The sequence below is a fragment of the Neolamprologus multifasciatus genome, unplaced genomic scaffold (assembly GCF_963576455.1).
Source record: "Neolamprologus multifasciatus unplaced genomic scaffold, fNeoMul1.2 scaffold_10, whole genome shotgun sequence".
Taxonomy (NCBI): Eukaryota; Metazoa; Chordata; class Actinopteri; order Cichliformes; family Cichlidae; genus Neolamprologus; species Neolamprologus multifasciatus.
Window position 1 is genome coordinate 240,772 of NW_028181985.1, and position 27,656 is coordinate 268,427.

Consider the following 27,656-nt stretch of genomic DNA (forward strand, 5'->3'; position numbering starts at 1 on the left):
CGTTTGTACACATGATGAAAGGACAGATGGTGTTTGTGTGTCCTTCTTAAACTCAGTGTGAATGTTTCATCATGTAGAACTACTTAGAACAAAGTCTTTGGGAACATTTGGAGAACACGTTTAGGAAAGTAACATCCTGGTAGAACATTTTCTTAAAGCAAAGCAGAGCTGCAACATGACTGTGAGGATTCATAATAATAAAGTCAGAATACTTTATTATTATGAAGACTAAAGTGCACCTTAATGCTGCCAATGAATACACATGTTCTTTGTGAAAGCATGTGTGAGCACAGCTGACATGCACTACACTGACCCCACTCGCCCCATTTCTTCATCCACTTCTTGCTCTTGTGCTTGAAATGAGACGCAGACGCAGCAAAAGTCAGAGGCTCTAAAATCCACAAAAAGGGGGCTTGTTAGATCAGGATGTTGGATGTGATCCATAGAAAACATGGATAATACACCACTTTATTTGAAGACATCTGTAGCACTGCCTCAGTTCTGGATGTTTCCACAGACTCCTCTGTGCACCTAAACAAAAGGTCAAAGGTCCCCCGGCTTCTGCTCCGCGGCTGCTGAGTGACCCCTCATCTGGGGCTCTCCTCAGCCCTTTCTGGGACAGTGGTGCAGCTGCCCCTCTGTTGGTCTTCCTTGGTCTCTTGTGTTCTGGGGGCCTCTGGATGTCTGGAGTCATGATCTCCTCCATACCTGCTTCATGCCCTGGAGGACGGGGCTGTGGCCCCCCACACCCTCTAGCAGATAAATAAATATATTTCCTTTCTCAGTATCCTGATAATCTGACAGCTGTTCTGAGGCCATCTCATTGTTAAACCATCACATTTCCCTGAGCAGGTCCTCCTCCTGTTAATCCCACAGTTCAAACTGGCTGCACCTCAAGTGCACGCCAAGAGAATGAAGCTAATCCAAAACACTGCCTCATCTGTTTTTACTTGACTATAAGTTCTGTTATGATGTTTCCTGTTTGTGGAGGGCTGCAGAGCCATGTCTCAGCTTCACACTGATGTGAAGATGATGATGTTTCTCCTCTTCTGTTGCTCAGATCAAAGACTGATGGCGGCTGATTCACCAAATCTCAAAGTGATGTCTTTCAAGTGTCGTCTGTCCTTGATCTTGTTGCCAAAAACTCTAAAAACAGGACGACAGCAGAGTCAGTGAACGTCACTCAGAGAAAAACTAGAAACTGTTCACAGTGAATCACAGCCATCAAACCCCGGATTACTCTGCAGGGACACACAACCAGCGCCGTGATGCTGCTGTCTCTAAACTTTAAATGAAACTTTCAATTTTAATCTTCAGGATTTTGGTTTAAACAAATTCACAATCTTACAAAAACACAGCTGAATGATCACATTATTTTAGAGCAGAGGTCTGAAATCTGTGAAAAAGCCTTTTGAGTCACAGGATCAGATATTACAGCAGTAATCTGATTACCTTCAGGTGTGCTTTTATTTGAGATACATGGGAGTGATATTTATCTAACTTCTTTCAGTAAATGTAACAATAATATCTATAATAATAATAATAATCTAATAGTTTAATAGTTAATATTTAATGGTGAAATTATACGAGTATTTTTATTATGTAATAACCTCATATACAATATAATGTGTGTCTGAAGGGAGGAACGTCCTTTACTCTCGTATATAAACTTTAAAGATATCTTTACTGAGTTTCATTCATATAAATCTACTAATAAATATTATCTATTAAGTTACTCAGCAGAATGTAAAATTATTAAAATGCGCCGTCTTTTCCCAAACTGAGGACTTGAGGTTATCAAAATCATTCCTGTGCAGACGCTTTTTAACAAATTCACGTAGTGACGAGTATTTTTCTAACAGTATTTTTGGTGAGAGAACAAAGTTTTCAGAGTCAGTAAACAGCCACACTGTCTCGTCTTCTTAATTATACTGAACTAATAAAGAAATCAGATGCTAATGTGCTTCATGTGATAAATACAGATCCTCCCAGATGAAAGTCACTGTGAGCTCTGTTAACTTTGGAGCTCACTCAACTCACAGATTGAATGGAGGACCTGATGGAGGTCAGGTGGAGTAACATGTTGGTGGAGGCATTGGTCAGTTTATTGTGACTCAGACTGTAAAAACAAAGAAAAGTTAGAAAATCACAAGAGTTCCTCTGGGTGAAGAAGAAATCAGACTGTGATCAGAAACTCACTCCAGGACTTGGACTTTGTGCAGCTGTGGGATCAGTGTGTGCAGCAGCTGGTCAGTGAGCTCACAGTGACTCAGGTCCAGCTCTGTCAGACCTTCAGATGAGTCCAGCAGCCGAGCCAAAGAGCTGCAGGTCCACTGATCCAGTGTGCTGTGACTTATAACCTATTAATAACTTTTAAAGTTATTAATAGGTTATTAATGTGTTATTAAATAGAAACAGACATTTTGCATTTTGCAGCTCTGAATCCTGCTTAATACACAGAAACTACCTGAGGTTTCTGAGTGGTAACAACTTAGAAATGACCACATTATTACATTCTTGTTTCTGCCTTGTTACCCTACTATTACCACTTTATTACCGAGCTGTAATAGAAAGTGCAACTGAAATAATAGTGTACAAACATGTTTTTGGCTTTAAATTAAATTTACTAAAGTTGATCGACAGAAAAATGCAGCTAGTGGTCAGACGTACAGATCAGGTACGAGCCAAAGATGGATTTTAATGAAATAAATACAGACTGAAGTTTCTCACCTGAGCCGGACTCTGTCCAGAACAAGAAGCAGCAGGTCCAGACCCAAGTCGTCCACCTCACAGTCTCTGAGGTGTCTCCTGGCTGCTGTGACCCAGGACGGTGGAGAGGGCCCAGCAGTCAGCAGCCGTCAGTCTCAAAGCTTCTCTCTGCTCCTCCTGTTCCAGGTCCATAAAGGAGGAGCAGGACAGATCCAGCCTGTGCTGCAGAGCCCTCTGCAGGCCTGCTGATGCCCACAGCTGGGCTGTAGCACAGCAGTGGACCAACCTCAGCAGCAAAGTCCTGTCAACACTTTAGAAAAGATACAAACCAGATTCACACCTGGTGCTTACATTCAATCTGTACTGAATCCTGACATTTTATACAGGAGTCCATCATCTGAACTGTAACCACATTTACTTACATGGAGTTAACTCTAGTTAACTTGCCTCTTCCTGCTAACTTTAGTTAACCTGCCCAGCCTGACTTTACACCCACAGTAATGAGGTCTGATCACAGCACAAGTCTGACCACCTAAAAATGTGTCCTTTCCATTCAGATCCTGATTAGCACGACAGGCCTGATGTTTGATTTCAAAGAAACATCTGTGAAGTCGACCTTTCAAACTGTCAAAGCGCAGAAATGTAAAAATACACATCATTTTCCACGACCAGTGAAGCCAGTTATCCAAATACAGATCACATGTATATCATGTATGCACTAAGCAGGCATTAAACCATTACCTCAGTGATGACGAGTGGTTATGTTGTTAGGTTAAACCGTCAGTAATGTCTGACCTGAGCTGAGACACTTGTCCAGAGCAAACAGGAGAGACTCTGAGCTCTCTGCTGGTATGGAGGTCCACAGCAGGTTGAGTTTGACTCCATCACTGTGATGCAGGATGAAGAGCAGAGCTGAAAAGTCCACCGAGTCCAGCTGTGTGCAGGTCAGATTGATCACATGACGCAGTGACCTCAGTAAAGCTGCTACACTGTGACTGCTGTGAGCTTCATGGATGTGTCTGATGGCAGATAACACAAAGCTGGGACTGGACCTGAAAGCATTCAGAGTGTTAACGCTGGCATGATGGACAACTCCAGTCAGAGGATATTATTAAGATAAAACACCAACCTTTGAAACACAATCCTGTCCAGGAAGGGCAGCAGATGGGAGATGTTTTCCTCTAAACAGCTGACCTTTGTCAGGTTGACTGTGATGGTCTGACCCGATGAGTGCTGTAAGAGAAAGTAAAGAACCTCCCAGGTCAGACAGCAGGAAGTCAGGTCTCCACCTACTTTACTGAAGAAACTCTGAGTCAGCTCCAGGTCCTGGACTTCATGAAGGAGGGCAGGAAGCTGCTGCAGGTTCTCATTCTTCACTCTGGAGAAGAATCACAGTAACATTCAAGAATACATTTGTTAAACACAGAAGAATCTGCTACTTTAAACACGATGTGACTTCAGACAGATTACCTGATACTCAGTGGGCCACGATGAAGCAGCAGCGCAGTGAGATGCTGAGGTGGGATGCAGAGCTCTGACAGGTCTAAGTGTCTGACTGTCCAGACCCTCAGCAGAGACGCAACACTACTGACAACTCTGAGCAACACTCTGTCTGACAGGAAGAAGCTTTTAGTGATGGAAAGCGTTTCAATGACCAACGACTGAGAAACTCTGTCTGCTCTAACCCATCGAAGCAGCAGCAACACCACATCAGTGCGTAACCTGAGAGAGAAACAGAATATGCTGATGAAGTGAAGCAGAGTGAAGTTACAGAGGTTTGATTAGAGACATAGCTAAGAGTTAAGTAAATTTGCATAATTTTAAAAAGTTTAATTTTGTTCAGTATTGAACAGCAGACAATAGGCTTTTTTGTTGGAGGTCATTTTTGAAAAAGAGAGAAGAGAGAGAGACTGCTGGTTCAGTCAGTTTTGGTCAGAGTGACAAAACCAGCAGCATCAGAGTCTGTGAGATGTTGACTTTCAGCAGTGACGGCCTCTCTGTGGGCTAACGATCCACGCTTTGTGTTTACGTCTTTGTGTGGAATCTGTTCTCCTTTGCTTTTTTAGCTGTTTGGTGGTTAGCTTTAAACTGTGATTCTGGCGTATTAGGCCAAATTCATTCATATTTAAAAATCAATTCAGGATTTAATAAATCGATATCGTGTTATTCAAGCTAAAATCTATGTGAATTGGGGAAATCCTCATTTTTAAACCCAGCCCTTATTTAAATACAAGCATATCAGGAAAAGATAAAGAAACAAGTGAAAACATAAAATGAGAAACATCTGACTGCATTTCAGTGAAGTTGGATACTCACAGTAGGGCTGCCACAAACGATTATTTTGATTGTCGACTAGTCACCGATTATTTTTGCGATTAGTTGACTAATCAGATCATCATCCATTGGACAAAACTGGTTTTGATTTTCTAAAATATATTTTTTGATTTTTCAAAAACATATTTACATATAATTGTTACAAAGTTTTGGCTGTCTCACCATGTTTTGGTACAATCTGCCAGGTGTAACATTTTTTAACAACTTATGTTTTTGCTGGAGAAGTGCAAGGTTTTTCTCAACACCGTCAAATACAAAGAAATGCAAAAATATATATTTTAAATTAAGTTGTTTCATTTTGACTATTAGCAGCTTCTCTGTTCTACTGTTTATGCACATATGTTTTCAGAGTAATTATACCACATTTAAAAATAAGATTGTTTTGGCTTTTTATTATTAGAGTTACAGTCATACATATTTTCAGAAGCTTTTATTTAATCTGTATAAGAAACAGTCATATTAAGCAGCATGCAAATTACACATTTATTGAGAAAATTACGTATTTTTATTGGAAGATCATGAGGGAGGAAAATATATGGTTCTTCAAAACAGAAAAATAAACAAAAAATCCATATTATGGTTGACAAGGTGCTGACGGTGGTGACACACGAGTAGAAAACAGGATATTATTTCTTTCAAAATGACCATTAAACCTTAACAACCTTTGTAATATCACAAAACACTTCATAACAATTCTGTTTTTGCACACGTCAAGTTCTGCATTTTAATAGTTCACCAGCAAGCAGCTGCCTGCTCCTTGATTCCTAAAGTTCTCTGTGGTTGTGTTTAGACGCTGCTGGACTTTCTCTCCTTTTGACTCTCTGTGCTTGTTTCCAAAACCTTCTCTTCTGACTTTTTTCTCTTTTTTTCAGATCACTGATGTTCTTTATTTCTCCATCTTTCCCTTTATGAGAAACTCTTTCTTCAACTTTTGTAGGGTTACTGAAGTTGGACTAGCTGGTATATAATGATGTGCTAGGTGATCGCTGGTGACACAGCTATGTTAGCATAATATAAACACAGTGAAGCTGGAGGATGAACACTAAACAAGCCCCTAAAACAGTTCCCACCTGCTTCTGGACAATGGATTTTTAAATTACTGGTAATCTGTTGTACCATTTAAAATAAATATATATGTATAAAAAATGCAAAATCATACTTTTGTTGTATAAACATTGCCTTGGTTTGTCTTTTAGTCAGTTGGGTTACCACTTGTATTCATATTTTTAACCCCAAAATTGGGTTTTATCTGGCGGACATGTTTTGTCCCTTATCTCAAGAATCACTGACAGTTTATTGCACCAGCATGCATCTGCTGTTATATAACTATCATTAGCTTACAGCTTTAAGTTTTTAAGGTATGAGCTAACTAAATATAAAGGCAAGATGATAGTTTATTACTGTCATGGTTCTGGGTCGGTGAGTGTTTTTGATTTTTGTACCCTTATTTTTGATATTATGAATTATGACAGTTTGTGTTTTGGTTTCCCAGTGTTTATTCTGTGCTCCCTCTGTTTTCCGTCGTCCCTGCCTGTGTAGTGTAGTCAGGTCTCTGTGTTAAGCCCGCGTCTCTGAGTCTGTGTCTTTGCGTGTGTGTTTCCTGTTTTATTTTGAAGTTCCGTGTCTGATCTCAGTGTGTTCACTTTACGCTTCCTTGTCTCGTTAGTTCTGATTTCCCCCAGCTGTGCTCCCCTTCTGTGTCTCATTCCCCTCGTTACTTCCCAGTGTATTTAAACCCTGTGTTTCTCTGAGTCAGTGTTGCATTGTCTCTCTTGCTGTGTGGATCTCCCTGTGAGTTTTAGTTTGTTGTTTCCAAGTTTCGTTTAGTTGGCGTCTGTATGCTTTTTCCCTGCCAGCTAGTGATGGCCAGATGAAGCTTTCTGAAACACTGAAGCTTGTATTGAAAAACGGTTCATTACTCGAAGCTTTTCAACACAGTCCTCTCTGGTGACACCTGGTGGCCAAAAATATGAAGAGCAGCTTGAATCCACAAAATAAAACTCTACAGAGTGGACTTCTGTCTGATATTGGGCTGCCGTTGTGTTGCTTTAAACATGTATTTTTGGGGGGTTAAAAAAAATGTTGTTTATTTGTTTAATACATAATTTTGACCAGTAAACTCTCCTTGTTCAAACATGCACCATGGTGTGGTCTTTCTTTGCTTGTGACTTCTTGATGTTGGTAAGTACAATAATTGAAAAATACCACATTACATATAATGTACATATAATAATGTACAACACATTATGGAGTATGCTTCTGCTGTGAGGTCCTGCCTCCATGCACTTGTGGTCAGTGGTTCGCTATCTGTCACCATCCAAACACCACAAATCCCTCGAATGATTCACCTCCTTATAAACCATTGAATCAGACACCAAAGCCGTTAGGCTCTAAATGAAGCTTCGGACGTCACTGATCACGTGATTCTGGCCAAACGAATCAAGCTTCGACACAGCGCTTCTGAAGCAGTGTGTTGATTTTTTGACACACGCACCGAAGCGTCAGCTTCAAGCGGACCATCACTACAGCTGTGTAAACTTTATAACTTTATAACTGTGTATAACTTTAATCTCAGCCAACCCGATTTACTCAGGAACAAATAAAATACTAAAAAAAAGCCAAACAATAACATTTTAAGTTATCTAAGTGACTTATATATCATGTTTAACCTGAGTAGCAAAAGATGGCGGTGGGTTTGAAAATGATTACGGGAGTGCAGTGGTCTCACCGGCTCTAGTGAGCCTTGAACCCCGGCTAGCTATCGAACTAGCCAAGGTGGGTAACAGACATCTCCGAAAACGTCAGAGTGCTTCTGAAAATATGTGGTGTCTTGATAAACTGAGCAGATATTTGAAGCTTGCACAGCTACAATGTCGCCATTAAAATAAGTTAAAGTTTATTTTGTGACCCAGAAAGAGTAATATTAAAACTAGTTGCTGCCATTGTTGGAAACTGATGTGGGCCACGCTACAAATTCTGGGATAGGTTGGGCCATGAAGTATACACCCGACCCATCCTTCAGATCTGGGGAAAGGATGCATTTGTCAGAGTCTTCGAATTTGAACAGTCTTCGTTGTATCACTGTAACGTAATTGGCCTTCTAATGCGGGCACAGGAGGATGTGGTTCCTGAATTTGTACACAGCTATGATACCGGACACAGTTTCTTTGGGGTTTAATGGCAGCTGGCATCCTTGTACATGCAGTGCAGCCACCTTCTGTTTCAGTCTTTTATTACACTCTTAAATCCTACTACTTATTCCTGCGTCTTTAGGGATGTTTTTTTTTTTCTTCTGCCTGTCCCATTTGGTTCTTTAGCCGTCAGAATTGTTGTCTGAAGACCAACAAGGATACCCAATGGATTTATTTTGCCAAATGGATCATCATGGCATTGCCGTATTGGTCCATTTGATCGACCTTTGTTTTTATTATTTATTTTATTTTATTTTCAGTTGTTACAGACGGGGCAGACATGACTGAGGGATAGGAAAGGGAGAAAGAAAGAGGAAGGAAAAGAAAAACAGAAGGGAAGAGGTGTAACCGAACTGTTTGTGATATTTCACTGACAGCACTTTAAAGTCTAAAGGACGTCTTATTTTGTTGAATCCTGCTGTTGAGGGGACGAATCGAGCGTGTGCAGTTTGGGAAATGGCAAATATGATATTGGACCATTTTAATCCTGCACACATTTGTTTGATTTGATTTCTCATTGGGGTTTTTTGGGGACGGGTGGAGAAAGAAACACAGCAAAGACCGTTTAGAGGCAGAATAACACAAGTCAAGACAGGATGTTTAAAAAAGCCCACAGGTGTGGAGTGGAGCTTGTTGTTGGTGTGTGAAGAAACTGTGAGTTTGTTTCCTCCTTTAACAGTTTGTCTTTAGGAACTTTACTGTTTGTTCAGCTCATGTTTGATTTCTTCACACAACAAACTGTGTGTGATTTCTCCATTAAAGTCAGTGTGTAATGTTTTCCTGGCTAACATCAGCTGTGTGTCTTGAGCTGGGAGAGAAAGTTGGTTCTTTCTTTTCATGTAAACAGCCGGAGATAGAGAGAGGAAAACATGTGATGAAACTAGTGCATTACAAACTGTTGGCTCTGCTCAATCATACTGTTTATGGTGGAACAGGTTTCACTGGCTTAAACTGGGACTCAGACTTAGTTAGTTGTTGGTTCATCACTCAAACCGTTTAAACATCATCACACATCAGTCATCAAGTTTCTGTTCAATAGAAATCTCTCTGCCTGGGCGGAGCTCATTACGGGCTCTTGCTACGCACCTGTGTGATTGTCTCCACCTGCTGCTGATCTGGCTGATTTCCCCAGCTGCTATTTAAGGCAGTGGCACAAAGCAGCTCACTGCTGGAATGTTGAACCTTCTGAGTTCGTGCTCTCGGCTTCATCAAAATAATTTTCTGTGTGTACTTTGCTGTGGAACTAACATTGATTTCTGTGTGTAGATATCCCCCTTCTGGACCAAATCACGGACCCTTCCTGGGTGTGGCAGCGTGAGTGGAGCTTTGGAGTGAGTCTGTGCGAAGGAGGAAGCCTGTGTGTGGATTACCCCCTCTTTCCCTGGAGCCCTGGACCCCCTCCCAGCTCACTGTACATATATATAGCACTGAGGTGATCCCTATTGTAAATAAATTACCTCCTTTTGTTCACAAAGAAAGAACTGTCTGCGCGTGAGTCCATCCAGTAACCATGACATGAACAAAATCCCTCACAAACTTTTTGATTTGGACTTGAAATCAGTTTGTGCTCATGTAAATGTGTTCATATATATTCATGAAGTGACCATTGTGTGTGTGCACACTTTCTCTTGGTCCCACTCTTCAGTCGCAGTTAACGTCTAGCTCAGGGGTGTCAATCTCAATCGCACAGGGGGCCAAAACTCAAGGCACACTTTAGGTCGGGGGCCAAACAAGATAAACATTTATTGAACACACTAAAACAATGTTCTTTAAACATAAATATGAATAAAAACAGACAAGAATATTATTCCAGATTAAATAAACTTAAAAAAATAAACTTTAACTTTAAATATTTTGCTCTTCATAAAAATATATCCTGTCAAAATTATGCAAGTTAGAAATATGAACATGCTGCCAAAACCCCAGAAAAAATAAATGAAAGCAAACACAAGGTTGGAGCCGCATGTAGAGGAGCTGGGTGTTGCTGCAGGAGTGGAGCTAATAAACTCTTCGGGCCGTTCAGTGTCGTAGTTTGCCTGAGTGCATCATTACACTGCAGCTCCATCTGAATCTGCACAGGTGCAGCTCAGCAAAGTCTGCTGACTTGGTTCAACATGACTGCAACAGGGAAAGTGAGGCAGGCTGCACTGGATTTGTGAAACGCCTTCACAGCATCAAACATGTCCATGAACTGACAGGTTTCCTTGCTGAGCTCAAAAACTCTGTTGAGAACTTTCCCCCAACTCAGCCAGCGGACCTCTGTGATAAGGAATGTCGGCAAACTCTGAATCTATTTCCCACATAAAAGACTGAAACTGACGGTGATATAAACTTTTAGCTCAGATAAGATTTACGGTCTGCGTTACGGTGATCATTACATGCTCCATGTTTAGGACTTTACCACACAGCCTTTCCTGGTGTGTGATGCAGTGATCTGCTGATAACTCACCGGTACAGTTTTCCTGCATCTTTACTCGCATCCTGCTGACTAGTCCGCTTTTTTCACCGCACAGCACCGGCGCTCCATCTGTTGTAAGTCCAACAAGTTTGTCCCAGTTTCATGTCGTTACACTTTGACATATGTTTTAAAAAAATGTCTTTTCCTGTCGTTGTCCCCTGCATCGATTTAATGTCCAATATTTCCTCTCCAGGCATGAAGCTGGCCAGCTGTGCAATGTCCATCATGTCTATACTTTCATCCACAGAGAGTATGCAATAAAGTTTTTGCTTCTTTCACACAACTGTGTTCTTAAATCAGTGAACCCGATCAGCAATCGTATTTCTGCTCAGGCTCACATTTGCCAAACTCTGCGTTTTGTCTGGACACAAGACGTCCACAGCTTCATCCTGCAGCTCTTCAGAGTGGTACCGGCTGATTTGGCTCCTCTGCTACAATAAAACTTGCTTTCACAACAGCTTCACTTTGTGGTTTTGCTCTGGTGACAAATGTCTGCTGAAATGTCAGATTCTTCTTTAGCTCTTCTACTTCCTGTAGTTTCTGCGTTTAGGTTTTTCAGCTTATCCTGACATTTTGTCTCGTAGTGCCGTCTTAAATTTAATTCTCTCTCTCTCCTTGTGCTCATGACCTCTCATTCTCTGTTTCCTGCTCTGCTGTCTTTGACAGGTTTGAGCCTGTGACTCTGTCCTTTTTAAAGGAGACTGTTGGTCATCGTAAGCCTGCAGGGTCTCCAAATGATGCTGTCCCTCCTCAACTTTTAAAAGAGGTGTTACCTACAGTTGGTCCTTTGGTTCTTGAGCTGGTAAACCATAGTCTGATGTCAGGTGTTGTCCCTAAAGATTGTAAACATGCAGTAGTCAAACCCCTGATTAAAAAACTGCTCTTGATCCTACGGTTCTTGCAAATTACAGACCTATCTCCAAACTACCTTTTATTTCCAAGATTCTTGAAAAGGTAGTTTACAGCCAAATAACGGCCTTCCTGGAAAAGCAAAATGTTTTAGAGGTTTTCCAATCTGGTTTTAAACCCTTTCATAGCACTGAATCAGCCCTTTTAAAAGTTTTTAATGACATATTTTTAGCGACTGATGCTGGGGACTGTGTTGTTCTTGTGCTTTTACATTTGACAGCTGCGTTTGATACCATGGATTATGCCATTTTATTCTCTCGTTTGGAGCACTGGGTGGGCATTAGGGGCACAGCACTGGAGTGTTTCAGGTCCTACTTGGCGGGGCGAACTTTTTGTGTCAGCCTCGGTGACTATGTGTCGTCCTCCGCTCCCCTCTTGTGTGGTGTCCCACAGGGCTCAGTTCTAGGCCCCCTCCTCTTCTCTTTATATCTGCTTCCTCTTGGTTCTGTGCTGAGAAAACACGGCATTCCTTTCCACTTGTATGCTGATGACTGTCAGATCTATGTCCCTCTAAAGAAAAAAGGCAGATACCTTACACAGCCATTACTTCAGTGTCTCGATGACATTAAGGTTTGGATGTCTGTTAGCTTTTTAAAATTCAGTGATAAAAAGACAGAGGTGATGGTTTTTGGTAGCCCCACTGAGACCCCCAATGTGTATGTAGATTCCCTGGCCCAGTATGTTAAGCCAACTGTCACAAACCCGGGGGTCAAAGTGTGATCTGAAGTTTGATAATCAAATTAAGGCAGTGGTAAAATCTTCTTTCAGCTCAGGCAGCTGCAAAAATAAAGCCAATTCTTTCACGGCAGCACTTTGAGACAGTGATCCACGCCTTTGTTAGCACTCGGCTGGATTACTGTAATGACCTTTATATTGGGGTCAGCATGTCATATATCAGTCATCTACAGAGGAGGCAAAATGCCGCAGCTCGTCTTTTAACTGGCACTCGAAAGTTTGAGCACATTTCCCCTGTTTTAGCTTCACGTCACTGGCTGCCCATTTCTTTTAGGATTCATTTTAAAATTATTTTATTTGCTTTTAAAGCTCTCCATGGCCTCGCTCCATCTTATCTCTCTGAGCTGCTACAGCCTCATACACCCACCCGCTCTCTCAGGTCAGCTGATCAGCTGCTCCTGCATGTACCCAGGACTGGGCGTAAACTTCGTGTTCGTGCTTTTGCTGTAGCAGCTCCCAAACTGTGGAACGAGCTTCCTTTAGAGATTAGACAGGCCAGTTCTTTATCTGTTTTTAAGTCACTCTTGAAAACCCACCTCTTTACCCTGGCCTTTGACACCACGTGAGATGTTGGTTTTTATTTTTATTTTTATTTCAGTTGTTTTTAGGTGATTCAATGCTGTTTTATCTTGTTTTTGTTTTAATAAAGGGCTGTTTTAATTTTATGTTTTATGTGTTTTATTTATTTATTTTGCTGTTTTCTGTTATTCTATTGTTTTAACTTATTTTCTGTACAGCACTTTGTTCCTGTGCTGGGTATTTTAAAGTGCTTCATAAATAAAAAATTGGATTAAATTCCTTCATTACAGCCACATTAGCTCCACTAATAAGACACACGGGTTTACCAGCAATGTCTGTAAATATATATTCAGTCACCCACTGGCGCTGAAAGGCTCTGCTTTCAGAATCAACTTCTCTCTCCACCATTGTGAGCGGTGAGCTTCACTATAACAGAAGTTTGACGTGATTGACGGAATGTTCCCAGTTAGCCTAGCGTTCAGCAAGGAGGCTGCAGCGTTGCATTATGGGATCAGTAGTTTGTATATTATTAGCACCTCATATCGCCGGGCCATGCATAACAATAATAGTACATCTATATAAAATGATCTCGCAGGCCGGATATAAATGTACGCCGGGCCGGATGGGGCCCGCGGGCCTTGACTTTGACACATGTGGTCTAGCTGTTTGGCTCCTCCATCACAGCCAATGAGCCATCAGAATTTGTTCTGAGGAACAAAAGAGGAAAAAGGTTTTGTTGAAGCTTCAAATCCAAAGAATCCAAATACAAAGCTTAGTATTGAGAAAAGTGAAGTGGGAAATGACTAGAAAACAAAGTGAATTTGTACACACTACCATTGAAAGAACAGAGTTTAGTTTTGCTCAGATCTGCTGTGGATTATCATCATTCATGTTCCTATAATACATGTAGAGCTGCAGACACATCACAGCATTCAGCTCCAATAGAGGAAGTTTATAACTAAAGTAACAGACATATTCAAGCACAACATGAAACTCTCCTTGTTTTTGTAGAGAAGCTGATCAGGCTGTTTCTTTATTCCCTGAGACCAGCTGCACTGGATCATCACCAGCTTGGATCCTTTTTCACTCAGTCAAGTCTTTCCTTTTATTGGCCGTTCCTCTGAAAACCAAAGTGTGTGATTACAGCTGAAATAAGGGAGATTTTTCCACTTTAAAGTGCTTCAATTAGGGATATTAGACTTTAATCAACATATAGTTATGATTTCATCACATTAGCTCAAAGGGCTCACAACAATATTCCATGAATGTAACCTTATTGTGTTACTGACATATTGGATTTCTATATGGTGTGTTTGATAAATGATGTATCACACTGTGAGATGTCCTGCAAAACAAACTAACACACTAACTTTGTGTTCTTCAAATACTGAGGAGTTTTTCTTGGGTTACCAGGTTTGCTTGTGTTGGCTTTTTTATATGAGAGGGAAGACGAATATGCTCCAGTGAGAGGTTTTCACACTTTATGATCAAACAGAATTTCAGATGAGTTTTCCACTGCTCCATGGACCTCCATCTCTCTGGCCCAGAGACAAAGGCTGCCTGTCATCCAGGCAGACCATCTTCAGAGAAGACAGCTTCTCTTTGTTTCTGTCTGTTAGTATCTGAGTGTAGCAGTCCAAATCCAAAACTATACTACGATCCACATCTGTGGGCAACAAAAAACAAATATGTGACACAAACCACGAGGCAGCTGTGCAATTTAAAATAATGGGGCTACATGAGCCTTAAAGTGTTTAGTAAAGCGCTGTGTTGGACTGGTGCTCATGGCCAGAGTTGAGTTACATCAAGTGTAGCAGAGATTTGTTGCATTTCAGATGATAATGCTTAGATTGATTCACTCAGTTCAATCTATATACCAACATTCTCCTGTCTAATATAAAGATTTGATAGTGTGCTGTCAGCGTAGGGGATGGAAATCAGCCAAGGCACCTGTGAAACATCTGTTTCCATCTTGTTGAGTTCAGCTGTTTAAATGAACAAAGAGCAGCAGGTCAGCTGATCACAGCCTGTACTGAAGCTCACATTAGAAATCCTTGTGAGCTGTGATTCTGTTCTCCATGCTGAGCCACTACAAAAGCTCTGAGGGTTTCCTCCAACTTCCAAACACTTTACCATTTAAGCAACAGGAAAGAGTTCTGTTTAAATTCTCTTTCACTGCTTGTGTCCTATAGAACGGATTCAAGGGAACAACTAGAATTTACATTACAACAACATTTGGATTCTCATCTAATTATATTATATTATATTATTAATGTTAAGGTTCAGTTTGCATACAATTACAATAGGTTACAATTGTCCTACAATGAGCTGCTTTTACTTTCTTACTTTCAGTACATTTCAGAGCCTTTTCTTTACTTTACTCTGAAACTGGAAACTTTCCTGTTTTTAAACACACGTTTGAAATTTGATGGCAGTGAGACGTTTGAATAACAATGTTCAACCGTCCCAGTCACAGAGGAAGTCTCCTGGAGGTGGTCCTGCTGTACAAGAGCCTGGTATCAAACCAGTGCTCCCAGCAGTCCTCGAACTGGGGACTCTCTTAGAGGAGCGCCGGGTGAGCGTGAACCTCGGCCTTCCTCAGCTACTACACTGCTGTCAGACAGGAAACCTGATGTTGCTGATGTCTGACGGCGGCGTGAGTCGTATACAGGAGCCGGCTTGTTTCCGGGAAGCTGCTCACCACCTCGAAAACATGCGTCACGGTAGAAAATCATCCTCCCTGTTTGGATATTTACATCATTTCATTCACACAACAACATCTTCAATAACAGAGTCTGAATGAAGCTCAGGTGTTGATGCTGCTCACTGATTGGACGGTTGGTTTCAGCTCTGCTCTATGTGTGACTGGATCTATAGACTGGAAACAGAGAAACTCACTGTGACTACAAACAGTTTTGTTCCAAAAACAGTCAACAGTCTGGGTGTGTCTGTATTAGATGTATTAGATGTCTGTTCACACTGGCAGATAAAACAAGGTTTCATGTTAACAACTGAACTTTAGTCTGAACCGGCTTGAAGTTAAACACACTGATACAGGACCAGAAGCTGCAGCTGCAGCGAACATTAAATTATAAAACCAAGGCTTTGTCAGTAAAGTCTGTACAATGGTCAGGATTCATTAAAAATGTCAGATTTTTCTTATTTCCAGAAATCTTGTGATATCTTGTTTGCATTGTTTCTTCTCCATTTACGATGTGTTTATGCCTTTTGTCCTGTGTTCATATCTTCATTTCTTCACCCCCAACTCATCATGGCAGATGGCTGTCCCTCCCTGGTTCAGATCAAGATTTCTTCCTCTTAAATGGGAGTTTGTCCTTCCCACTGTCGTGAGATCACTTGCTCATAAGAGCAGAGATCCTTTTCAAGTAACGAGTGATGTAATAGGATTACTTTATTGGAGAGGTAATCAGTAATTAGTAACTAATTACTTTTTCACATAACTTGACTACCACTGCATAAGAGGCTGTCTGATTGCTGGGTTTTTCTCTGTATGTATTGTTGAGAATAGATTCCTTAATGTACAACGTTAAAGAGAATATAGTTGTGATTGCTTGCAACATTATAATATTGTGGTAATGGGTGTAAGGATACAAAATAGAAAATAGGCCTGGGATGGGAACAAAGAACTGAGGTGCAGGGCAGAAGGACAATCAACCCCCACCCCCAGGACAGTAGCAAGAGTTACTGAGGGTGAGGGGCAGACAAAGGGCAAACGGACACTACCTTAAAAGGAGGTGGGGGTCAGGGTGTCAGCACCCTTGGCCACTGTACTAGTGTATTTCCATTGTGGGGGTGTTTACTGTAGGGGGGAGGAGACCAGAGGTTATAACTCTAACTGTTGTGTGGAGTTCTTTGGATCAGCCTTTAGCATAGGACTGCATAGGAATGCAGTGTGCTGATCTCCAGATGCATCTGTAAGAATAATGGGTAATAAAAGGATTGTGTAAAACATGGAAACATCTCAGCGTGATCTCTACCAGGACCAAAAGAATCGCAGAGACCGGCGTTGTCTCAGCAGTATTATTGTAGGAACTACCTTACAAGATAAAGTGTCTTGAGGCGACTGTTGTTGTTGTTCGGCGCTGTATAAATAAAAATGAATAAAACTGAAACACCAGATAAACCAAAGAATTTATTGTTGCATGGTGTCTGGAGCAGGTGGCACTACTCCAAATTATTTATGAAACACTTCTTTCATGTGGACACACAGCTGAAACCCTGGATTAACTTAATGGGTTGAAAGCTATCTTCGGTGACAGTTTATTTTCATCACTGGCGTTTTGGTAAGCAAATACGGTTACTGGAAAAATACCCCGGATATGTAGCTGACTGGCTGTGCTGAATGTAGGAAGTTTAACAGGATCTAGACGGCAAACAGGGAAACTCCCTGGCGTTGAATGTTTGCATTGTTCATATTCCAAAGAAAACAATGTCAGAGCTGAGCTCCAATCAGTGTGTTCTGATCTCATCAAATATCCTTCAGTTCATGAACAAACATTCTATTTTCACTTTTAGGGTATACACAGAGGATTATTTGGTGTCAGTCGGACTGCTCACAAAAACACTGCTGATTGCTTTCATCTGAATTCATCTAATCACTGTGAGTATGACTTTATGTATTTGACAGAAAATGAGAAAAGTTAATGTTTATTAGTTAACCTTACATGTAAATGCTACTTTCTCTAACCCCCTACTTTTTTAGAATCTGTTTTTCATTGTTTCTCTGCTCTGTGTGTTTGGAGCACTGACTGTGGAAATGTGAGTAATGTCACAGATGCTCAAACACATTGAGCATCCATTTTTAAAATGTGTTTTTAAAAGATTAAAGGCATGAAATTAGAAAGGGAAGTTTAAGGGGGGAAAAAGCTGCACAGCCCTTTGAAGGAAATTTTTTTAAATAAGGTCTGTCTTCCTGGAAGTGTCTGACAGGATGGAGCACGGGGACAGTAACATGATCAGTGGACACTATGATGGCATTTGTATCATGTTTATTGCAGTCTTCAGCTATGTGTTCACTGATGGACAAACAGAGACGCTCCCACAAACAGAAACACGTTCTTCTCTCTCTTTTTCTTCTTCAGTTTGCAGACACCATGGGTACTCAGCAGTCCACCATTCATATTACAAACAAGACCCAGGGCTACATCCTTCGTAACCCCAGGTGACTACACCTTTGTTCTTCTGTGTTTACTGTGGTGGTTTCTAAAGTGGGCGGGATTTATATGTAACCCTACAGTAAGTTTCCACAAATTAAAGATCTATACTGCATGAATCTTAAAGCATATTGTTTTGGTTTTATTTTACAAACTCATCCATTTTGACCTTTCGTACTGGTGAGTGCTGCTGAACTCAAAAGCTGATGAATTAAAAACAAAAGAAATGCACATAAAATGAAACAGAATTGGCTCAGCAGCATCACACCTGTGTTTGTGTGCAGTGACCACACAGGAAGCTGTAACAAAGACACTTAACACATCTGCATGTTACAGTAATACCCCTGTCCATGTTTCTTACTCTAAAGACATTGATTCACCTGACTCATGATGAGGAGTATGGATCCTGTTTGAATAAAAATATTAATTCATGTTTTCTTTTTTCTGACTAGTCTGCATCTTGTTAGCGGACGTTGCCAGATTCCTTTGCCAAGAAAACTTGAGCCTTCTGAATCTGGCAAAGCTCTGTTCTCTGGCAGCACCTGGAGTGGAGTCTTCACCTACGATCTCTACGATACAGCTACAGACAGAGCTGATAAGAAAATAGCCGTCATGTTCTCTTTTGGCTACAGCCGGTACAGCTTGTACTCTAACTGGTTTGCAGTCGGAGTCTTTGACAGGGAAACAAACTGTGATTATGATCTTTTTAAGAAGATGTATTACCGTCATGACACAGGGTTTGTCAGAGAAAAAAAAGCTGATGGTCGTGATCTGACATACACAGATGATGATGTTGTCGTTACATTGGGCATGACAAACTCCAGTGTTGCAACACTGAAAGTTGAACAAATCTAATTATTAAAATGAGAGGCTTAAATGAGAGGTTTTATTGTTCTTAGGGCAGATCTAGCAAAATGGCATGGTCACCCTTCATTAATATTATCTGGATTTACTCACCCTAAGGCTGATGATCAGGATATCAGATGGTTAAGGGCCCCAGGGCTTCCCTTTCTTCTACAGAAAATGATCCTTATAACATCTAGAGCAAAGATATGCCAGTAACACACAACACTGTTGTAAAAAGGACATCGGATTAAGGCTGCAGCTGTTTGAGATTGTGAACCAGCTTCACAGTACAGAAAACTCAAGTTAACCCTGAAGTTACCTGAATAAGCCAAAATCCTCTGGAGTTAAAACCTTTAGTACTTTAAAAATTAGCTTTGACATTGAATCATTAAAGATCAGCTAAAGCATGCACAACATGGTCACATAGACGGGATATATGAGTTGGATAACTGGTCAAATCAGACTGAACCTCTCCACCAAATATTTTTAAAATCCTTACTAAACTGTAAGGGTGTAGTGCAAGATTTTAGGCATTTAATAATCTGTTATTGTTTCTGCTGGAAATACTTTCTAAGAAATACTGATGTTATGTTTCCTGTGATAACTTTAAACAAACAAATGCTTCTTTGTTTGTTTGTTATTTTACCCTGAACATCAATGAAGAAATAAACCAGACTTTAATGAAACCCGTCTCTTTGCTTTATTCACTGACATTTCTTCCACTTTATTGATCTGGTTTCATTTTGTGAAAAATGTGTAATTCCTTCAACAATACAAATCTAATTTTGACACACATGTTCACAGTATTGCTATATAGAAAGAGCAGTCTTGGTCTTCCTTGGTCTCTTGTGTTCTGGGGGCCTGTAACAAGGCGGCCCTTAGCGGCTGGAAACACAGTGAGGTGAACCAAGACAAGTGTAGTGGAACAAAGTATTTATTTTCTATGCAGCTCTCCTTACAACAATTTGTCGAGCTTCTTCACAGCACAAAAAATCCACACTCTAATGACAACTGGCAGCCTTAAATACGTTCAGCTGTCACAGACTTAACCATTATTCCACTCTCAGGTAAGTTATTAAATCCCAACCTTCCACCACAGTATACAATATCAATAAGAATAAATAAATACACAAATACATTTCACATTTACATATTAATAAATATTTCACACTTTAATATTACACCAAACCCAATATTATAAAAACCCAAAAACCCAAGCACAAAAAGATTCACCACACTCTCTTTACCCATGGTCTCTCCCGGAACCTTTAAATGGTGTCTGGACCCCCGGGGAAACATTTGCCCAAACACCCTGAAGAGGACACAGGCAAGAAAGGTGAGTAATCATTATCTTACACTTATTTGCATTACTTTTATCCCTAGATTTCACACACACATTTGCATTTGTTTTCCTTACTGGTAAACCTTAATCACAATTTCAATCACCATTCTTTTCTCCTGACAGACAACCACCACATTCCTTGATGAGGAGCAGCTGTGCAGGATCTGAAATAAGGCTACCAACTGATTTTAAAATTCCCAATAAATAGTCAATAAATATTTAAAACTTCTTGTGTGCAAATGTTTTACTGTGCAAATCCATGCTTAAAGTGCAATGCTAAATAAAGTGCTTGATAAGGTGCTTTTAATAAAGTGAAAGGTGTGCTCTAAAGTGCTATACAGATAATATAATATAAATAAATGTAGTAAGGGAGTCCTCTTCCTTACATTTCCTCCTCCCTCTCTTAAGCGCGAAGTGCTTCAGTCCTCTGTCATCCTAGATAAACAGTCAGCAACCACATTTGACTTCCCAGGCCTATACTGGACCGTAAAGTCATAAGGCTGCAGAGACAGGTACCATCCTGCAATGCGGGCGTTCGCATCCCTCATGCGGTTCAACCACTGGAGAGCACGATGATCAGTCTCTAGAGTGAAGTGACGTCCCAGAAGATAATACCTCAAGGCCTCAATAGCCCATTTCATGGCCAAGCACTCTTTCTCCACCGTCGAATACCTCGTCTCCCTGTCGAGTAGTTTCCGACTCAGAAACACCACAGGCCTTCTTTCACCCTCCACCTCTTGCTGAAGGACAGCACCAAGGCCAACTCCTGAAGCATCAGTTTGCAAGATGAATGGTTTGTTGAAGTCTGGACTGTGTAGAACTGGATGTGTGCAAACTGCTCCCTTGAGGTCTCTGAATGCTTGCTCACAGTCTTCTGTCCAACGCACTTTGTTGGGGGCTGAGCCTTTTGTGAGGTCATTCAGTACAGTGGATCGCTCTGCAAAAGAAGGTATGAATTTCCTGTACCAGCCTACTAGACCCAGAAAACCTCTCACCTTCCTTTTTGTTGTTGGAACTGGGAAGGACTGAATTGCTTCAATCTTTCCAACCTGCGGCTTTATCTTCCCAGAGCCAACCACAAAGCCCAAGTACTCCACTTCTCTCTTAGCTATGGAGCACTTCTTGGGGTTAATAGTCAGTCCAGCCATTCTGATGGAGTGTAGCACCTTCTGTAGGTGAGTGACATGCTCTTCCCAGGACTGGCTGTACACCACCACGTCATCCAGATATGCTGCAGAGAATGCTGACACATCTCTCAGTACATGGTCCATTAATCGTTGGAATGTCGCTGGTGCACCTTGAAGCCCAAATGGCATGACTTTAAATTGGTACATACCAAAAGGAGTTTTGAAGGCTGTCAGCTCTTTCGCTTCTGGTGCCAAAGCCACTTGCCAGTATCCTTTACACAGATCGAGTGTTGTAATGTACTTTGCTGATCCAACTCTCTCCAGCAGGTCATCCACCCTGGGCATTGGGTAGGGATCAAACTTGGATACTGCATTCAAATATCTGAAATCAATACAGAATCTCAGGGTGTCATCTTTCTTTGGTACCAAAACAATCGGGCTGCACCACTCACTACTTGACACCTCAATGATTCCCAGGTCCAACATCAGTTTTATTTCTTTCTGCAGCACTGGCACCAACCGTTCTGGAATTCTGTAGCTCTTTTGTCGAACGGGTGCATCCTCCTTCACCCGTATCTTGTGCTGAACCAGTGATGTGAAGCCTGGTGTTTCTCGAAAGAGCTGTGGGTCCACGAGTGGTTTTATATCAGCCTGCTCAGTAGGAGACAAATGAGAAAGGTCAACTGAAGCACAAACTTGAATGTTAGTTGGAAAGAACTTCTCAGTCACCTCCTCATCCTGAACTGAACGCACCAGTAACTGATAAACCGGCTCTTGTCGGCTGTGGAATTCCTTCAACACGTTCATGTGAAATGTCTGATATTTTTTAACTCTTTCTGGCATATTCAGCTCGTAAGTGACTTTACTCACTTGTCTGACGATCTCGTATGGTCCATGCCATTTTGACAGCAGCTTGTTATCGCTGGTGGGAAGCAATAACAGTACTTTCTGACCTGGAAGGAAGACCCTATCCTTGGCCTTCTGATCATACCAAGTCTTTTGATGTTTTTGTGCAGCTTTCATGTTGTCTTGCATCAATGATGCCATTTTCTCCAATCTCTCTCTCATGTTAATTACGTATGCTGCAATGTTTTCACCCTCTGCTTTGGGGTCCTCCCAGCAGTCCTTAAGCAGATCCAGGGGGCCTCTCACTTGGCGACCGTACAAAAGTTCAAAAGGCGAGAAGCCAGTAGAAACCTGCGGGACCTCCCGGTAGGCGAACAGAAGGTATGGCAGCCATTGATCCCAGTCAGCACCTGTGTCAGAGACAAACTTGCGCAGCATACGTTTGAGAGTCTGGTTGTATCTCTCCACTAGCCCGTCCGTTTGGGGGTGATACGGGGTGGTCTTAAGTCCCTTTATTCCTAACAGCTTATAAACCTGCTGCAACAACTTGGATAGAAAGTTCGTTCCACAATCAGTCAGAATTTCTCTTGGTATGCCTACCCTAGAGAAAAGCTGCAGAAGACAATTAGCAATGTGACGAGCTTTAATTGATCTGAGTGGGAAGGCCTCAGGAAACCGTGTTGCATAGTCACATATGACTAATATGTAGCGATGACCTGTGGAACTCCTCTCTAAAGGGCCCACGATATCCATGCCTAGCCTCTCAAACGGTGTTTCAATAATTGGCAGTGGTTGCAACTGGGCTCGCGCTACTCCTTTGCCTGAGGTCAACTGACATTTTTCACAGGAACGGCAAAACTCAGAGACCTGGACATACATCCCTGGCCAAACAAAATGGCTGCTGATCCTATTCAGTGTTTTGTGAAAAGCCATATGACCTGCCCATGGAATTGAATGACCCAAATCCATAACTTTGTTCCTGAACTGTTGTGGGAGTGCCACAGCTTCGCACTTCCCCTTTCTCTGGTACAAGATGCCTCCTTTAATTAGGTAAACAGTGTCTGCAAGACAGCTTACCTGACCTTGACTAGCCCCCTCTACCTCTGTTACCTTCTCAAACCAGGGTTTTAGAGTAGGGTCGCTTCTTTGGATTGCACCTAAATCTGAGGGAACATCAAACTCAAGTTGGTTACTTGGCTTAGGAAACAATGCTGTACCTTTTTCCCCTGAGCCTTTGAACTTTTCTATTCTTTTCTGAGCCCTAGACTTCCTAATCTTCCCTGGCTCTGTTTCAAGAGACTCCTCAAAAAAGGGTAGCTCTTGCATCATTTCCTTTGCACTTTGTGCTCTTGTGACTACATGACAGGGTTTAAATGGCTCAACTGTCATATCTAGAGGAAGTGAGCTTCCAGATTCATTACCAAAGCCTTGAATGTCTTTCTCAGCACTCACTTGAGGGTCATAATCTGACTGATGTAATAGATCAAAAAGAGTGGGGATGTCATTACCAAGTATCACTGAATATGGCAAACTGGGGACCACAGCTACCACTAACAAGTAGGTTTGACCTCCCACTGTCAGGTAAACCTCAACAGTGGGGTACCTGTGTTCGTCTCCATGCACACAACTTATTGTAGCCCCAACCCCACTTAGCTTTTCTCCTGAAATTATGCTAGAGTGTAAAAGAGTCTGGAAGCACCCAGAGTCAAGCAAAGCTTCCTCTTTACACCCATTAATTAAAACAGGGACAGTACAAGCTTTCTTTTCTACCGGCTCTGTGACTGGTCTTGGAACTGCACACAAAAAAGATGGTTTTGACTTAAGGGCAGGGCAAAATTGTTGTGTATGGCCAAAGTTATGACAGTGATAACATTTAATATCCTGAACTGAAGACTTAAAGGATTTCTTCACATTGTGAGGTCTATGAGAAGGGAGCTGCCTAGAACTAGGAAAATTTCTAGCCTGTACTTGACCAGAACCCTGTTCACCCCCAATGGACTTACTTGGTTGGGCGTAGTGGGTCTCCCGGCTGAAGTAGGTGTTCTTGCTTCCTTTTCTGGCTGAAGTGAAAACCTCTGCGAGGCTAGCTGCTTCCTTTGCCGTCTTCGGGTCATGCTCACGTATCCAGATCTCCAGCTCTGGATTAACCATTCTCAAAAACTGCTCCAGAATTATCTGCTCAGATATTTCTTCTACAGTTGATTTTTCAGGTTTAATCCACCTCGAAAACAGGTCTTTCAGTCTTACATAGAGTTCACGTGGCGTCTCACCTGGTTCAACTTTCAGAGATCTGAAGCGGCGTCTGTAGGTGTCAGCAGTGATCTCATATTTTGCCAGAATTGCCTCTTTCACCTTATCATAATTCTCAGAGTCTGTTAAATCCATAAGAACGTAGGCTGTGCGGGCTTTACCTGTCAACAGGGGAACCAGACGAATAGCCCACTCATCTCTGTGCCATCGACACACGTTTGCCATTCTTTCAAACGTTGTCAGAAAATGTTCAATGTCATCTTCTGTTGACAGAGGAAAAAGTTTTGGTTCAATTAAAGACCTGGACCCACTGGCCACTGGAATGTCTTCACCATTGAATCCAAGTTCTTGTTCTTCAGATGTTGTAGGGGGCACTGGCGCCTCTGGTGGATCAGGCTTTTCAATTACAGCGTTAACTTGTTGCTGGATTTGTTGAAATTGATGCTGCATGCCTTTCCACCTTTGCTCCTGACGTGACAAATCCTTCTCCCACTTTTGGTCTCTGGCTGCTTGAGACCGCATAAGAGATTTCACCAACCCTGTCAGTTCCTCCAATTTGTCCTCAGGGCTTGTTGCTGCCATGGCCTGTAGCTCAGATGAAGCTCCAACTCCTTCATCAGGCTGCTCCTCTTGGCCTGGTTTTCTTCCACCTCTTGTCATCATCTTCTCACTGTGGCATGAGTGACACACTTCTGACACCACTTGTAACAAGGCGGCCCTTAGCGGCTGGAAACACAGTGAGGTGGACCAAGACAAGTGTAGTGGAACAAAGTATTTATTTTCTATGCAGCTCTCCTTACAACAATTTGTCGAGCTTCTTCACAGCCCAAAAAATCCACACTCTAATGACAACTGGCAGCCTTAAATACGTTCAGCTGTCACAGACTTAACCATTATTCCACTCTCAGGTAAGTTATTAAATCCCAACCTTCCACCACAGTATACAATATCAATAAGAATAAATAAATACACAAATACATTTCACATTTACATATTAATAAATATTTCACACTTTAATATTACACCAAACCCAATATTATAAAAACCCAAAAACCCAAGCACAAAAAGATTCACCACACTCTCTTTACCCATGGTCTCTCCCGGAACCTTTAAATGGTGTCTGGACCCCCAGGGAAACATTTGCCCAAACACCCTGAAGAGGACACAGGCAAGAAAGGTGAGTAATCATTATCTTACACTTATTTGCATTACTTTTATCCCTAGATTTCACACACACATTTGCATTTGTTTTCCTTACTGGTAAACCTTAATCACAATTTCAATCACCATTCTTTTCTCCTGACAGACAACCACCACATTCCTTGATGAGGAGCAGCTGTGCAGGATCTGAAATAAGGCTACCAACTGATTTTAAAATTCCCAATAAATAGTCAATAAATATTTAAACTTCTTGTGTGCAAATGTTTTACTGTGCAAATCCATGCTTAAAGTGCAACGCTAAATAAAGTGCTTGATAAGGTGCTTTTAATAAAGTGAAAGGTGTGCTCTAAAGTGCTATACAGATAATATAATATAAATAAATGTAGTAAGGGAGTCCTCTTCCTTACAGGGCCTCTGGATGGCTGGAGCCTTGATCTCCTCCATACCTGCTTCATGCGCTGGAGGACGGAGCTGTGGCCCCCCCACACCCTCTAGCAGATCATTACATGAAGGAACCTTTTAAAAACAAACGCGTTCATGCTCACAGGTGAACACACAGGTGATCACACACACAAACTACACCCTTTTTGGCTCCTACCTCAAAGCACACGGTGCTGTCGATCCTACGTGCTGCACAATAATGTTTAATATTTAGTATTTACTCTTATAGTCACGATGATGATGTTTATTATATTGCTCTCTTTTTTTTCTTGTTTTCTCTCTCTTTTTTCTTTCTCAACAGGTGATCCAGGTGATTGATATATATCTGTAACAACTTTTTTTCCACTAGGATTGTGAATCTTCATCAACAGTTTCCCACTTCTTGTGATATGGTCAATTGTTCTACCTGCACTTTTTTTCCTACTCAACTGTCATCCTCTCAATCCAAATTTGAACTTCCTACAATAATTCAGCTATGTTCCATGATCACTAAATTAAGATCATCATCGTGTATACTTGATCCACTGCCCACTAATCTTGTTAAACTTTTACTCCCCTCTCTTGGCTCATTGATCACTAATATCGTTATCAGACATCAGATTTCAAAGAGGAATAAATTTGGATACCATCGGCATAAAAGTAGAATGGGAGGGAGAGCCTTCAGTTTTCAGGCCCCTCTTCTGTGGAACCAGCTTCCAGTTTGGATTCGGGAGACAGACACTATCTCTACTTTTAAGATTAGGCTTCAAACTTTCCTTTTTGCTAAAGCATATAGTTAGGGCTGGACCAGGTGACCCTGAATCCTCCCTTAGTTATGCTGCAATAGACGTAGGCTGCCGGGGGATTCCCATGATGCATTGAGTTTTTCCTTTCCAGTCACCTTTCTCACTCACTATGTGTTAACAGACCTCTCTGTGTTGAATCATATCTGTTATTAACCTCTGTCTCTCTTCCACAGCATGTCTTTATCCTGTCTTCCTTCTCTCACCCCAACCAATCACAGCAGATGGCCCCGCCCCTCCCTGAGCCTGGTTCTGCTGGAGGTTTCTTCCTGTTAAAAGGGAGTTTTTCCTTCCCACTGTCGCCAAAGTGCTGCTCATAGGGGGTCATATGATTGTTGGGTTTTTCTCTGTATCTTTGAAGCGCCTTGAGGCGACTTTTGTTGTGATTTGGCGCTATATAAATAAAATTGAATTGAATTGAATTGAATGATCTTTATTGTTACCAAGGGATCTGACAGCATACAGAATGAAGCAGATGTTTCTTCCAGTGTAGTAAGTGGATGAATGTCTGCTGTGATGCTGTATGTGTTGGTAGGTTTGGCATACGAGAGTTTGTGGTCGTCAGCCCTGGAACCAACTGTGAGGCCGTCATCAGTGAGTCGAAATGCAACCTGCTTCTAAGCTCCATCTCCATCTCTCTGGCCAACAGTGGCTGGTAAGTTACGGTCATCGTGCATTAGTGCCTCCTGACGGTGTGATGTGTGTTCATGTTTGACTTTTAAGTGTGCAGCTGAAGGAGTGAGTTTGTCCTTTAAGTGAGCGTGTGGTGGATCCAGTGAGCGTCCTGAAGCTTGTGTTTTGATGCAAACCTTTGTTCTCCCTCTCGGTACCA

At 41.6% G+C, this 27,656-nt stretch overlaps 1 long non-coding RNA gene and 1 pseudogene across 2 annotated transcripts; one reads left to right on the plus strand and one right to left on the minus strand.

Moving 5' to 3' along the window:
• Window positions 1-259: 259 nt before the first annotated feature.
• LOC146490368 (uncharacterized) lies at window positions 260-4,487 on the minus strand (annotated as a pseudogene). The gene is made up of 6 exons (XR_014872784.1): window positions 4,180-4,487; window positions 3,839-4,087; window positions 3,505-3,761; window positions 2,200-3,019; window positions 2,041-2,119; window positions 260-1,146 (listed from the first exon to the last, which is right to left on the minus strand). The product of XR_014872784.1 is annotated as an uncharacterized LOC146490368 (transcript).
• Window positions 4,488-15,419: 10,932 nt separating this feature from the next.
• LOC146490369 (uncharacterized) lies at window positions 15,420-18,619 on the plus strand. Its single transcript, XR_014872799.1, has 3 exons — window positions 15,420-17,476; window positions 17,958-18,111; window positions 18,482-18,619. It is a non-coding gene; the product is annotated as an uncharacterized LOC146490369 (long non-coding RNA).
• Window positions 18,620-27,656: the final 9,037 nt, after the last annotated feature.